The sequence below is a fragment of the Solea solea genome, chromosome 19 (assembly GCF_958295425.1).
Source record: "Solea solea chromosome 19, fSolSol10.1, whole genome shotgun sequence".
NCBI lineage: Eukaryota > Metazoa > Chordata > Actinopteri > Pleuronectiformes > Soleidae > Solea > Solea solea.
This window is the reverse complement of record NC_081152.1, coordinates 8,167,360-8,179,667: the sequence shown is the minus strand read 5'-3', so window position 1 is coordinate 8,179,667 and position 12,308 is coordinate 8,167,360.

The window sequence follows — 12,308 nt, the reverse complement described above, 5'->3', positions numbered from 1 at the left end:
CTGAAACAGAATAAGTAGTGGTATAAACAGTAAAATTGATGATGACTGATGAACCTTAATCAAACACGTAGCTGGATTAGATGTGTTTTTTGTTACCGCATGTTTATCTCATGACATGTGCCTAACATTAGCTGGTGGCTTTCCTTATGTTTAAAATAAGAAAGTGGATATTGAGGTGCACAAAACTAGAAAAGTTGGTGACATTTGAACTGTAATAGAATGTTATTGAGGAGCCCAAAGCCACTCTTCAGCTGGCAGCCGGCAGACCTGGATTTCCGTGTTCCCTATGTGTTTGTTAATTTCCAGGAAAGTTTGACCCAAGCAATTCATAATAATGCCATGAATAAGGAAACGCCTGAGTTGAAAAATACTGAGCATAATTTTTTTTTTGAGGCTAGTGCAATTCCCTTTATGGCATTTGCTAAAAATTTGCTGGAAATGCTGTTTGTCCACTGGGGGTCGCTATATATCAACTAATATGTCACTGAAGTTATCAAAACTCACCAATTATAAATCTCTGATATTCTTTATACAATACATTTGACTTATTGCAATTTGGTGTGATGCAAATTACAACATGTTAACACTGGATCATATTAACTATGGGATCTGTGTCCGGACTCTAGCTTTTTTTCCAGCTTTTTTTTTTTTTATCTTTGCAGTTGGTTATTTGTTTATAGCAATGAGTAGATGTTCATAAATGTGCACTTTTTGGCAGAATTATTGGATGAGACTGAAAAGCGGAAATAAGAATGTGGTTCTGAGGAATGGTTTCCTCAAAATAACAAATGTGGTTGAAAATACCATACTCAAGGCAAAACGTGTCCAATAAAAAGGACAGAAGAAATCTGGAAAAGTTAGATGTAATTATCGTGTTCGAAAAACTGTGGATATTGGAATGCTTTAAATGTCCTTTGACCTTCATTTGGGGTCAGTGACAGCTTATTTTTTCTGAGACTTAGTGGTAGGTTTAGAGTAATTCTTACATGCTAATAAATCAATTAATAGCAGGCAGCCGAAAGGATCATGAGTAATATGAACATTTTTAAATGAAAATGTTTTCATTACACCCTCACCATGAGCAACAAGGCTTTGAGCTACAGGCTGTGGTATGTCTAATCTACTGTCTTCTGACAGTAATGGAAATAACCAGCTTAAAAACCTGTGGTCATGTTGTAAATGAAAGAACGCACAGGGTTTTAGTGCAGTGTACAAACACCCACCACACATGTGCCTCTACGATTTCTTCACACGCTTCCTTTTCCTCTACTTTTGCTCAGACTTGTCGACCGAAACCAAGCCCTCCCACTACAGTGTGTCTGGAGAATACGGGGCTGTGAGGCAGGTTGGAACAGACCTTCACGTTTACACCTAAAACCCCACTGGTTTTCCCATCATAGTACAAACAGTGCTGTTGAGTCATACTTGTGTGAAGCTTTGTAGCAAATTATAATGTAGTAAAATATTTACAGTAAATGTCTTGTAGAGTTTAATGGTAACTAATTGAAATAGCGATATTTAATTTGTGGGATTACCCAAACTGGAAATGATCAAGAGGTCCAAATGATTTCTCAGATTTAACCATTAAATAAAATGTGGATGTTGCATTTCAAAAAAAGTCAAAAGGTACTGTGTGCAATGCATTGTTTAATCAACCAGCAGTGTGTGTGGCCCGCATCACTTCCTGGGGTTAAAGTGGTAAAAGTGACAGCGTTTGCCTTCAGAGACTCTGTGCACCCTTTGTCATTAATGACAAAGAGTGGACCATGTTTACAGGAAAGCCAGGAGAGTGGGCAATGTTTGGTTAACCACTATCTAAACTCCTGATAAGGCCCAGTTATATGATCTATGAGTATGAGTAGAGTTCATTCTTGGTGAGGGACATATTCAAGCACTCATCTGTCAAAATTTGGCAGCTGTGTGACTACTGAGATAGGGACTCAATGTTTTTTATTCTGATTTGGTTAAAAAAGAAAAAGCAGAGAATGACAATGAATGGAAATCATTAGAATCCCATTGTCTCTAACTTTAACCCTAACCACAATTTTAAATCTTCTTCTGGGTTTGCCACCGTAGACCATCTGCCTCCATCTCCATTAGCCCAAAACGTTCAGAGGTTCTTCAGAAATAAAGTCCTACCTCATTAGAACCAGGTTTTAGTCATCATTGGTCAATGTTTATGCCAGGAAAGGTACCAAAGAGATAATAAATACAAGTATATACACAGTCTCCGTCACTCCAGAGGACATTACATTAACTTGACTAAACTCTAACCTTAACTATACAACATGTTTTCACCTTAAAATGTAATGATTTAATGGTAATTGTCTTCCTTTTACCCACAATGTGACTGTGTAAACCAATTCAGGTCCCCACAACATGAATAATACCTGGAACACACACACACTTGTTGTTATTGTAGTGACAGTAAAGATAGTGTGGGCAGGTGCAGGCCTGGTTTTTACCACCGGATGCAAAGATTATGATGAAGGTAGAAAGCCTCCTATCAGAGAATCTATTCACAATAGACTGATGTTCAAGTTTGAGATTTGGCTGCATGCACAAGAAAGCCATCCCATCCCTGAGCACCTTTATTTATCATTCAGCATGTATAGCCTCTCACAGTTACCCTGCATTCTCTTATATACGTAGTCAGTGATTGAATAAGACTTACAGTACATACAAGAAAAATAAATACAGCAATTCAAAATTGTAAAAACCAGGAAGCAAAATCTCACAAGAACATCTTATTCACATTGATAGACTATAGATTATTTTCACAGGTGTAAATGATCATATGATTGATTGGTGAGTTTCCTTCAGCTTTCACAGTCTCAGGCTGCCTGCTGGTTCACTGTTAGACTGTCCTAATGAACAGAGCCAGTGTTAATGGTAAGACCTGTGACACCTGCGCTTTTCCTTAACATGTCACAATCAACGGCTCCTGTGAAAAAGGCCAATTTAGCAGCAGAAGACGGCCTGTCAGTCTCATATGGTATTATTGTTGGATTAATACTTGTGCATTAAGGTGAATGTAGCATTTTAATGTGGTCACGATGGGGAAAATGTCGTTTTATGTACTATTATGGCATATGTCTATACCTTCCTATTGTTTGTCACCGTAGAATAATGGTGGATCTACATAATCAAGTAAATTTATTTTAGTTGGGGTCTGTGATGATATTAATTTGATGAATTAACTAATTATTAAAGATGAAAAAAGTTCAGTAAAATTCCTCATCTTGAGCATGCTGATTCATAATTAGTTATGCCTTTTGTGGCGAGTTATGTAAGTGAATTTAGAAAATGATTATTAACACTGAAGGTCGTTGATGCAAAAGTTTCTGTAATTCTGTTGTCTTTGTTTTATTAAGAGTGCATGCTCGTGGGCAGCAGTGGTGGGGGCAAAATGAAATGACAGATTGAAGGGCATTTACTAGATTACTCTCGTGGTGTGGGGTTGGATTGCATTCAAAACTGAGAGATAATCTTATTTTCATGTTTTTAAGTGAGAGTTTCGAAGTAGAGAGTAATGCTTTTACAAGTGGAAGATGGATTGTTTTACAAGCGTCAGAGGGAGAGACTGAGGGTAGAAGGGACAGGCAGAGTAGAGGAGTGTAGACGTCACATCTGTTCCTGCCACTCCCTAGGGGGCCTGGGAGCATGGGAACCTTTAGCAACTCCAATGGTTACAACAGTCTTCACAAATAGTGTAGTTCATTTGTCACTTTAAAAAGGTAATTGAAGATACGCATGGGTCTGACTATATTATATCTAGGGGATTTAAAACACAGTCCTTCAAGTCCTGTTCCAGCCCATCAACCAATCATCCAATTGTGAAACAAAAATAAACTCAGCATGGACCGCCTTCGCCATCAGCAGAGAAAATAAAAGCATCTGTCATCAGTATTTCAACAATGTGGTCTTCACTGTCTGTGTAAATACATCTAATAAAAGTATCTCCTGCATCTGGGGCTTCCTGTCTGCGGCTTGTGGCCTGCACAGCGTTCAGTTTGCCAAAGACGGTGTTGAGTTTCCCTCACTCTGTCCCGCATTGGCCCCCCAGAATGGTGACCACCACACTTTAATAAGCTATTTCACAGGGGTCAATTCTCCTTTCTCCACGGCGTCAGCTGGGTCGCCCCATTCACCCTTTCCTCACCCAGGCTCCACCACTGGCATGTGTTCAGTCCAGCGTTGTTTACTGGACGGGGCATTTAGAGGGGTTAGCGTTTCACCATGGCAGCTGTTGGCACCATGTGCCTCCCCCTCAGGCGGCTGGCTGACAGCATGCAGGCCACTGCTTCACACACCATGCAGCATCCCCATGAGGACTTTTCCCTCTTTCGTCTTGCCCCCTCCACTTGGCCTTGGTTGCAGCCTTGATCGGGTATCAGATTCACGTTTAATGTGAGGACACATATCTGGCATTAATTGGTGTCTCCTGTTGCTCTCTGCAGATAATGTAGCTTTTAAAGTGAAAGCTCAGAGTCGACAAGAAGCATCCACTTTTCCACTGACATGGAGGCTACTAACTGCTAACGGCTACTAATTTGCTCTAGTGCAACAGCGACTGTTATGTATGTCACAAGCATGATTATGGGCTCCCATCACAGAGTTAATAAAATCAGAGAAAGAAGAGTTGGAAAAATGCTCTGTATTTATATAACACTTTTTTAAGTCTTGATGAGCTTGACGATCTTTCATACCCTTTCACACACTGCAAACATGGGGTTAAGTGTCTTGCTCAAGGACACATATAGACTACCAGGAATTGAACCCACAACCTAGTTGAAAGACAACTCGTTGAGCTACCATTGCTCAATCCTAACTCCTCACTTTTTTTAATACTTTTACTTCTAAAACTTAAGTACATTTTATGATCAGAATATAACTTTTGGTACTTAGGTACAGTAAATGTCATATACTTTAAGAAAAGTGACTTCAACCTCTACCAAAGTCATTTTCTGGTAAGCTGTACTTGTACAAGTATCCCTTTGAGGCACTTTATACAAGACTGATCGCCTCTCTATCTGATTAGCCAGACAACAGCGAACGGTAATAAGACTGAAGGAGAACTCGTTCATCTCAGGAGAGTGCATGGTCCTCAAGTTGGCAGCATGATTGTCTCAGTCTGTTGGTGAGTCCATGGCCCACCCTTCTGGTCCAGACTGAAATATCTCAAAGTAATGGATGGATTAAGGTGGATATTTGTACACACATCCATGGTCTTTGGAGACGGCATCCTCATGACCTTGACTTTTCCTGTAGCACCCCGTTCTAATCTACATCTGTTAGCGTGCAAATAGAGTGGCTCTGTGGACAATGTGCTAAAGTAAGGCCGAACAGAGATGTTGGCATGGCTGTAAGGACACGTATTAGGAGGAAGAATAAAGTACGGTTAAGATAACGTCAGCTCATAAGACATAGACAGATGAGAATGACGGTAGATGGAAGATGATTGGGTAGAGTGCAGTAATTTGCTTCTTTGTGAAGTATAAAGTACATGGTTGTGACTTGTAAATCAGCCAATAACTCCGGCAGCATTTTCAGTCAGACTAGTTGTCCCCTTCCGTTTTTAATTCAAGGGGACATGCAAGAGACAAACAGTTATTTTTAAATATAAACCTACTTGAAGACATACCAACATCCTAACATGTCAGTGACATGAGATGTTTCTATTGTGACTCCATCTCTGTCATTGGCAGACGACCGTGTTGTTGGAGAGGCAATAGTGGGTAATATTGTCCCACCCCACCCCAGAGAGTCCAGTGAGTCTTGAGAGAGTGGTTGTGAAGCAAGGTCAGGGCGACAGTTGTCAGACCCCATCCATACCATTTGGATGGAAAGTGATACCACAGACAGCTGAGGCTGCTTCTGTCACTCTCAGGGTTAATGCGGAGCATCTTAACATTCATTTCACTCTGGATGGATTTGTAATGAACGTGGAACTGGGAGGTAAGTGGTAATCTCAGCATCTGTGTGTCCTATTCTTGCTCACACACACACAGCATTGCAGTCCCCATCACAGACCATAGTTCAGATTCCTGATGTTGTCAAGCAAACACAGAATCATGCAGTGCCTGGAACCAATCATATGTTTTGACATTGAGGCCTGGCACCTAACCACACACTCCTGGGTACCAGCTCATGTTGAGAGCCCCTTGATAAATGTTTCACTCGTTCTCCACATGTCGGCTGTATCAGGTTGGCCCTAGAATAAACAGAATATAAATTAAATCATGATCTGTGGATACCAGATACTCGTCCTCCAACTGGAACCCAGCAAGTTCCGCACATGCCCTCAGTGTATGGATACAATGAGGGATATGTGAAGGCTGAATATTTCTTTATGTTATTGATTATTCTTTGTGTATTTGTGTTTTTCATTCACTCATTCATAACAGCTGACTTTCACCTTTGGTCAGTCCCAATTTTTACTTATCCTTTGAAATATATCTATGGAAGTATTCTCATCATTTCCATCTAAAATAAGATAATTTCCATCATTTTGTGTCTCCGATCTCTATGAACAGATGCCGTGTCGACAACACAGGTCGGACCATCTTGTGCTGTTGGATATTGTCGCTGCTTTTTCCAATTGAGTAATTTTCTCCCTCATTTGGCAGAACTGTCTCTGTGTTTCCCTAAACTTGGCCTCCTCTCACAGACAGAGAGGGAAAAAGCATACTGGCATCCATTAGTGTCCATTAGTGCCAACATCAAGTGATGTATGGGTAACAGGGAGGACATTTTTCACTGTCATTGTTCTCTTAAGTGTACGAAGAACATAAACATTCAATTAGTGATGTAACACTGAAAACCCTCAAAACGTATAAACAGACCCACAGTATCTTTAATTAAAAAGCATTACTGTGTACAAACGTTGTAGTTTGGTTGTTCAGTGGTTCTAATTGCTTCCTACTTTATTTTCTCACTTTTATACACTATAAGTACAGTATATATTCTTTAACTCACACACAGATGCTGTAAGTCACTTACCTTTTGTGTGACGGAGGGGTGAAGAATAATGGTGGGTGTGTGTGGGGGGGGGGGACTCTCTCACACACAAGTCTTTCTGTCTTCTGGCGTCTTGTTTACATTCCACACCCTCAAATCCTCTAACCAGATCTTCAGCGCCTAATCTCATCAGTAAATTCCCCTACTTGAACAAATACCTCTGCACTTCATATTGAATATTCTCAATCTTTGTTTTATGAACACACCTGCACACGCAGACATGGAGCTTCTCAACTCACTGTCCCACTGAGTGGCCCTGGCTGTGTTTCATCCCATTATCTCCTGTCTTGGCTGTAAAGTATTCAGCAGGAATTCAGTTGGTGTGGTGGAGGTCACATTAATTCTCCATTTTTTATACCTTTTGTTTTTATTGATGGAATGGGTTGTAGGGGGCTGAAGGTTCAGCGGGCTAATGAGTGTCCAGTGACACACTAACAAAATGGGCAGGATGGGGGTGGTTTGGATATGAAAGGCTTGGGTAACAGGCAGACAGACAGTGAGCCAGGAGGACAGCAGAGCACAGGCCTCCAACTGTGCAACCCTGTATAGTTCGTGCCGGCAGCTATTATGGATTGGATCAGTGGTCCTATAAGGCCAACTGCCTGACCTGCTGCAGTGTTTATGTCCTCAGCCAAAACCAACCAGTGTTTCTCCCGACAGGCCGTATTTAGATTAAGTGTGTGTTTCTCCAGTTGTCTGTCACAAGGTTGTGAATTTGAGGCCATTTCCTGCACTTTTCTCACGTTGGGCCATATAGGTGGGGGAAGTGTGTGTGTGTGTATGTGTGTGTGTGTGTCAGCATGTTTGCCAAAGGACAATGGAACACAGGAAAGGCCCGGCTCCATGCTGTCCAAGTCAACAGGGCATCATAGTACCTATGTGCCACAGACCAACACTCTAAATACAGATTTTTTTTTTTCTTTATGATAATTTAATGTGACCATGTTCATGTTTGCTATTTTCTCTTCTTCACATGATCCGGAATTAATTACAACAACTCTTACCGTCTTTTTTTTTAACCTATGCAAGGATGTCTTAAGTCAAAATTTAAATGACATACAACTAACAGCAGCAAACACATTTTGTAGGACATGTGATTGCACAGCAGAGGCTTGGCAACACATTCGTTGGATCTTGTAAACTTCCTTATAGGTCGAGACCCTCGCCGCACTTAGTTGGGCTTAGGGGATTAAAGCATATTTGCTGTTGTAGTGTCATTTGGCTCAACAGCTGTTGAACTGCAATGACATTTTGTGCTGACAGCCACATACTTCACAAGAAGCATTGTAAAACCTTCCCCCGTCATCATGTCAAAAATTGAATTCGTCCAAATCTTTGACTGATGAACCAAAACACATTTTTCCATCAGCTGCGAGTTTAACAATTGTATTGAGTTTCAGATTTTATGTGAGGAAAAAGGTGTACAGAGGCATTTGGGCTCCAGAAATACTGGCAGCTTATATGAGTGGAAGACTACTTCTGCTGCATCGCTTTAATTCGTAAAAGTAAAATAGTCCAAAATGTCCTCACAAAGATAGGTTTGCTTCACAATTTGTCCACATAGCCTACTTCAGACATGTACGGACACACACACACACACACACACAAACTCACACTCTTGTACAACATTCTAAGTGAGGACTCTCAAAGACAATGCATACCTAACCCTAACCCAATTAAATAAGTAAACAAGTCTTCACCCTCAAAAAGCCCTTGAAAGATCAGTTTGAAACTAAATTTGTCCTCACAGCATATTGCAGACACACACAAAAACGTGTTTTTCTCTCTCTGTGAGGAAAACCTTATAGACATAATGTGTTACCTAGCCCCTCACCCTTACCCTAACCTTAACCATCACAACTAAATACCTAACCCTAAATTAAAACATGCTTCTAATCCTACCCCTAAAACCAACCCTCTTAACCCTGAAAAGGCCCTTTAACCGTGTGGGGACAAAACAAGGTCCCCACAGATAGGTTTGTACTTCTGCGGTCCCAACAAGGATAGAAAAACATGTACACACACACACATACACACTGTAAGATTAATACATCTATGGAGAAATCTATATTTCACTTCTCAAGAGAGAAGTATATAAATCTGTGCAGTCTTTCAGATTAACAGGAAGTTTATTCAGTGGCTTTAAAACACTAGTTTTCACACTGCCACTTTGATGATCAGCTGTGGGTGCTCTTCATGTGCTGATCAGCCTGGGGAGTCGATGTGATGCCCAAAGTGCTTGATCTGTAACACTCTTTCCTCACCACCAAGAGTGCCTGGGCATGTTTGACATCAGCATACATAAGAGAGTTGTGGCTAAAAAAGTGAATGTGAAGGCCATCAGAGGAAGGTGATAATTTGGACACCTGAGGACCTCTGTTGTCTGATTCAGGACCGTTTACTCCAGGGAGAAAACAAACAGCGGCTCCACACCGCAGGGAGGTTGATGTTGCTGCTGATAAAGACACGTGTTTGTCCAATCACTTATCTTCAAGTCATCAAACAGAGGGGCTGCTTTTGTACAAACAGTGGGTAATTCAGCCCGAGCACTTTGGTAAATACTGGGCCATCAGATTGCAGAGACGGAGGTGTGAAGTACCATCAGCAGATTAGGCACAAAGCCTTTTCTCTCAGCTTTGGTTTTGTTTGTAAATAGAGGAAAATAGTGCAAGTTCTGCAATTAAAGCATAATTGACTGACGAGTGAAGAAAACTGATAAAAATTAAAATGAACTAAAGTTATCAATAAACTACATCTAATTAATATTTTCATACAGGGCACACTAAATGTGTTTTAGGGCATTACATATCATTTATACTTAATATATAACTTAATATTTTCCATATGATATTGAATTTTTGCCTACATTTTATGGGGCAACAGTAGATCAGTGGCACATGCCGATTGCTGTGCTGTTAGCATGTGAATGGGTATGAAATATGTGCAATAGAAAACGCTATAACATATAGATTAAGAATAAGTGTGAATGGGTGAATGGCAAAACTGTAGTGTAAAGCAGCTTTGAGTGGTTATCAAGACCAGGAAAGTGCTGTGTAAATACAGACTATTTTCCATTTATATTACCTGTTACAACAGGGCAAATAATGCCATAGAAATCTGTTGTAAAAGATGAAAGATAATTGCCTTAAAAAAAAGCCTCTAGGGGCTTGAAAATCAGCATCCTCCTGTGAGTATATAACAGGAAGTAGTAACATTTCACAATGTATTCACATCAAAGTAAAAATTACACAAACAAACAAACATATGTCATAGTATTCTGTAGAGAAAAAAAAAACCCAGTCATGAGTAAACAAGCAACGTCTCACACCAGTCATCTCTAACGGTTATACATGTGTATACATAACAGAACATAAAACCTATGTAGTAAAAGAGAAAGCCTGAGGACAACATAACAAAGAATAAAGGGCTGTGAGGAATCACTTCTGTAATCTCAGTGCTCGTTTCCTCAGATGACGTATTCGGGCTGGTATCCAGCCAGTCTAAAAACTAAATCGGTCTAAGAACTATATGTTCTGCGGCGATGAAATGAGAGTCATGACATGAGTGGTAAATGTTAGTAGAGGACACACTTCCACATTGTTGTGGAGCAAAATAGAAAATAACATTTTTGTAGTTCTGGATTGAGATTTTGGTTGTAACCACTTTGGTGAGAACCCTGAATCATATCTCATGCTCCGGTCAAACGGAGGTCTGATAGTAGGATGACATCATGTAGCCCTTGTCAAACAGAGCTACTCTTTATCGTAACCTCTGGCCCGCTCCGTTCCTGCTCCCAGGGAAGGAAGGAAAAGAGTCTGAGTTAAAGGAATTGTAACATACTCCAGGTCAGACCCCACCGCAGTGGGAGGCCATGGGTTTGTGTAGCAGAGGGCACTCATAAATATATTCAATCTCAAACGTGTTATTCTGTTTTCTTACACTTTCTGTCAACTTCTGCAGGGGTTTTTTTTTTGGTTCTATATTAAGCTTTGACAAGAGTTTGTTTTGCTGGCTTTGCGTCTTTCCCCTCTCTAACCTTGAGAATCCATTTTAGAGCTTTTTCTCATGGCCTTAATTTGTGTGTGTGTGTGTGTGTCCCAAACAACTCTCAAACCAAAGAGAGCATCACGTGCAAAAACAGAAGCTCTGATTTCATGACAGATTAAGCACAACACACGCACACACACTCGGCACTTTCTGATATTTCAGCCCCGAAACCACACCTGTGGACTGTGTGCAGTGAGGGTGCAGGAGGACATGTGCAAACGCTACGCCGTGACTTGTGCTGAGCGTGTGTAGAGCTCACATTTCTCACGGTGGGACAGGTGTATCATTCACACACGGCATGCCCATACACATTTGATTTAAAACGTCCACCTCACAAGTGTTATTTTAATGTTATGCAATAAAATTGTAGCTGTGCACGCTCCCTGTTTTTCCCCTCTTTTAGGCCAGTGTTTCCCACACTGTGTGCACCTTGAGAGACCTAGCCCCTTTTGGCATTGGGCCATTTGGCAGTCACACCAACAGAAGGACCAGCATGTGCGTGGGCTTCATAATAAAATAATCTTTGCCCTGAGGTGCTGAAACTCCACAGCTATACTCCCTGACAGTTTCACTTGCCCTGGGAGAAAAAGAGAGAGAGGAAAAAAAGTGAATCTTATGAATCTGGTACAGGCATGTGCTCTCAGTGTCGACGTTCCATCCACTCTACGACTTCTAGTGAAACTGGAACTTTCGAGAAATCTGAAGCAAAGCTGGAAGAAATTGATTCTAAATGTGATCTAAAGAGTAAGTGTGATGATGATGATGTAACAGGAACTGAAAATGTTATTATTTGTATGTGGCTTGGAGGCAGAATTTACAGCCGATACACGAGGAGTGAGAATCTGAACTGGCTTTTTTTAGTCATAATTTTCTTTTTTCTTTTTTTTCTTTTAACATAATATTCCAGCAGTGACAAAACTATTTATAGCTTGGCACATTACCCCATATAAACATAGCCATACTACAATGCAAAAATATCCCAGTAAAATGTGAACAATGTAAAATTACAAATGTATAATTAATAACGTGAAGGAAGAGTATTTAAAGTAGTCTAAAGTGGAAAAAAAAGTACAGTATTATTGGACTGTGTTACATTTAAGTTTGTCAGGATAGACCCAAGTCATTTATATAGAGTAGTAGTAGTAGTTTATTACAAACATGAAAATGATATAAATGAAATAACCGACAACAACAAAATAATAACGCAAACGTGGATAATCAAAGAGAAGGGAACAACACTA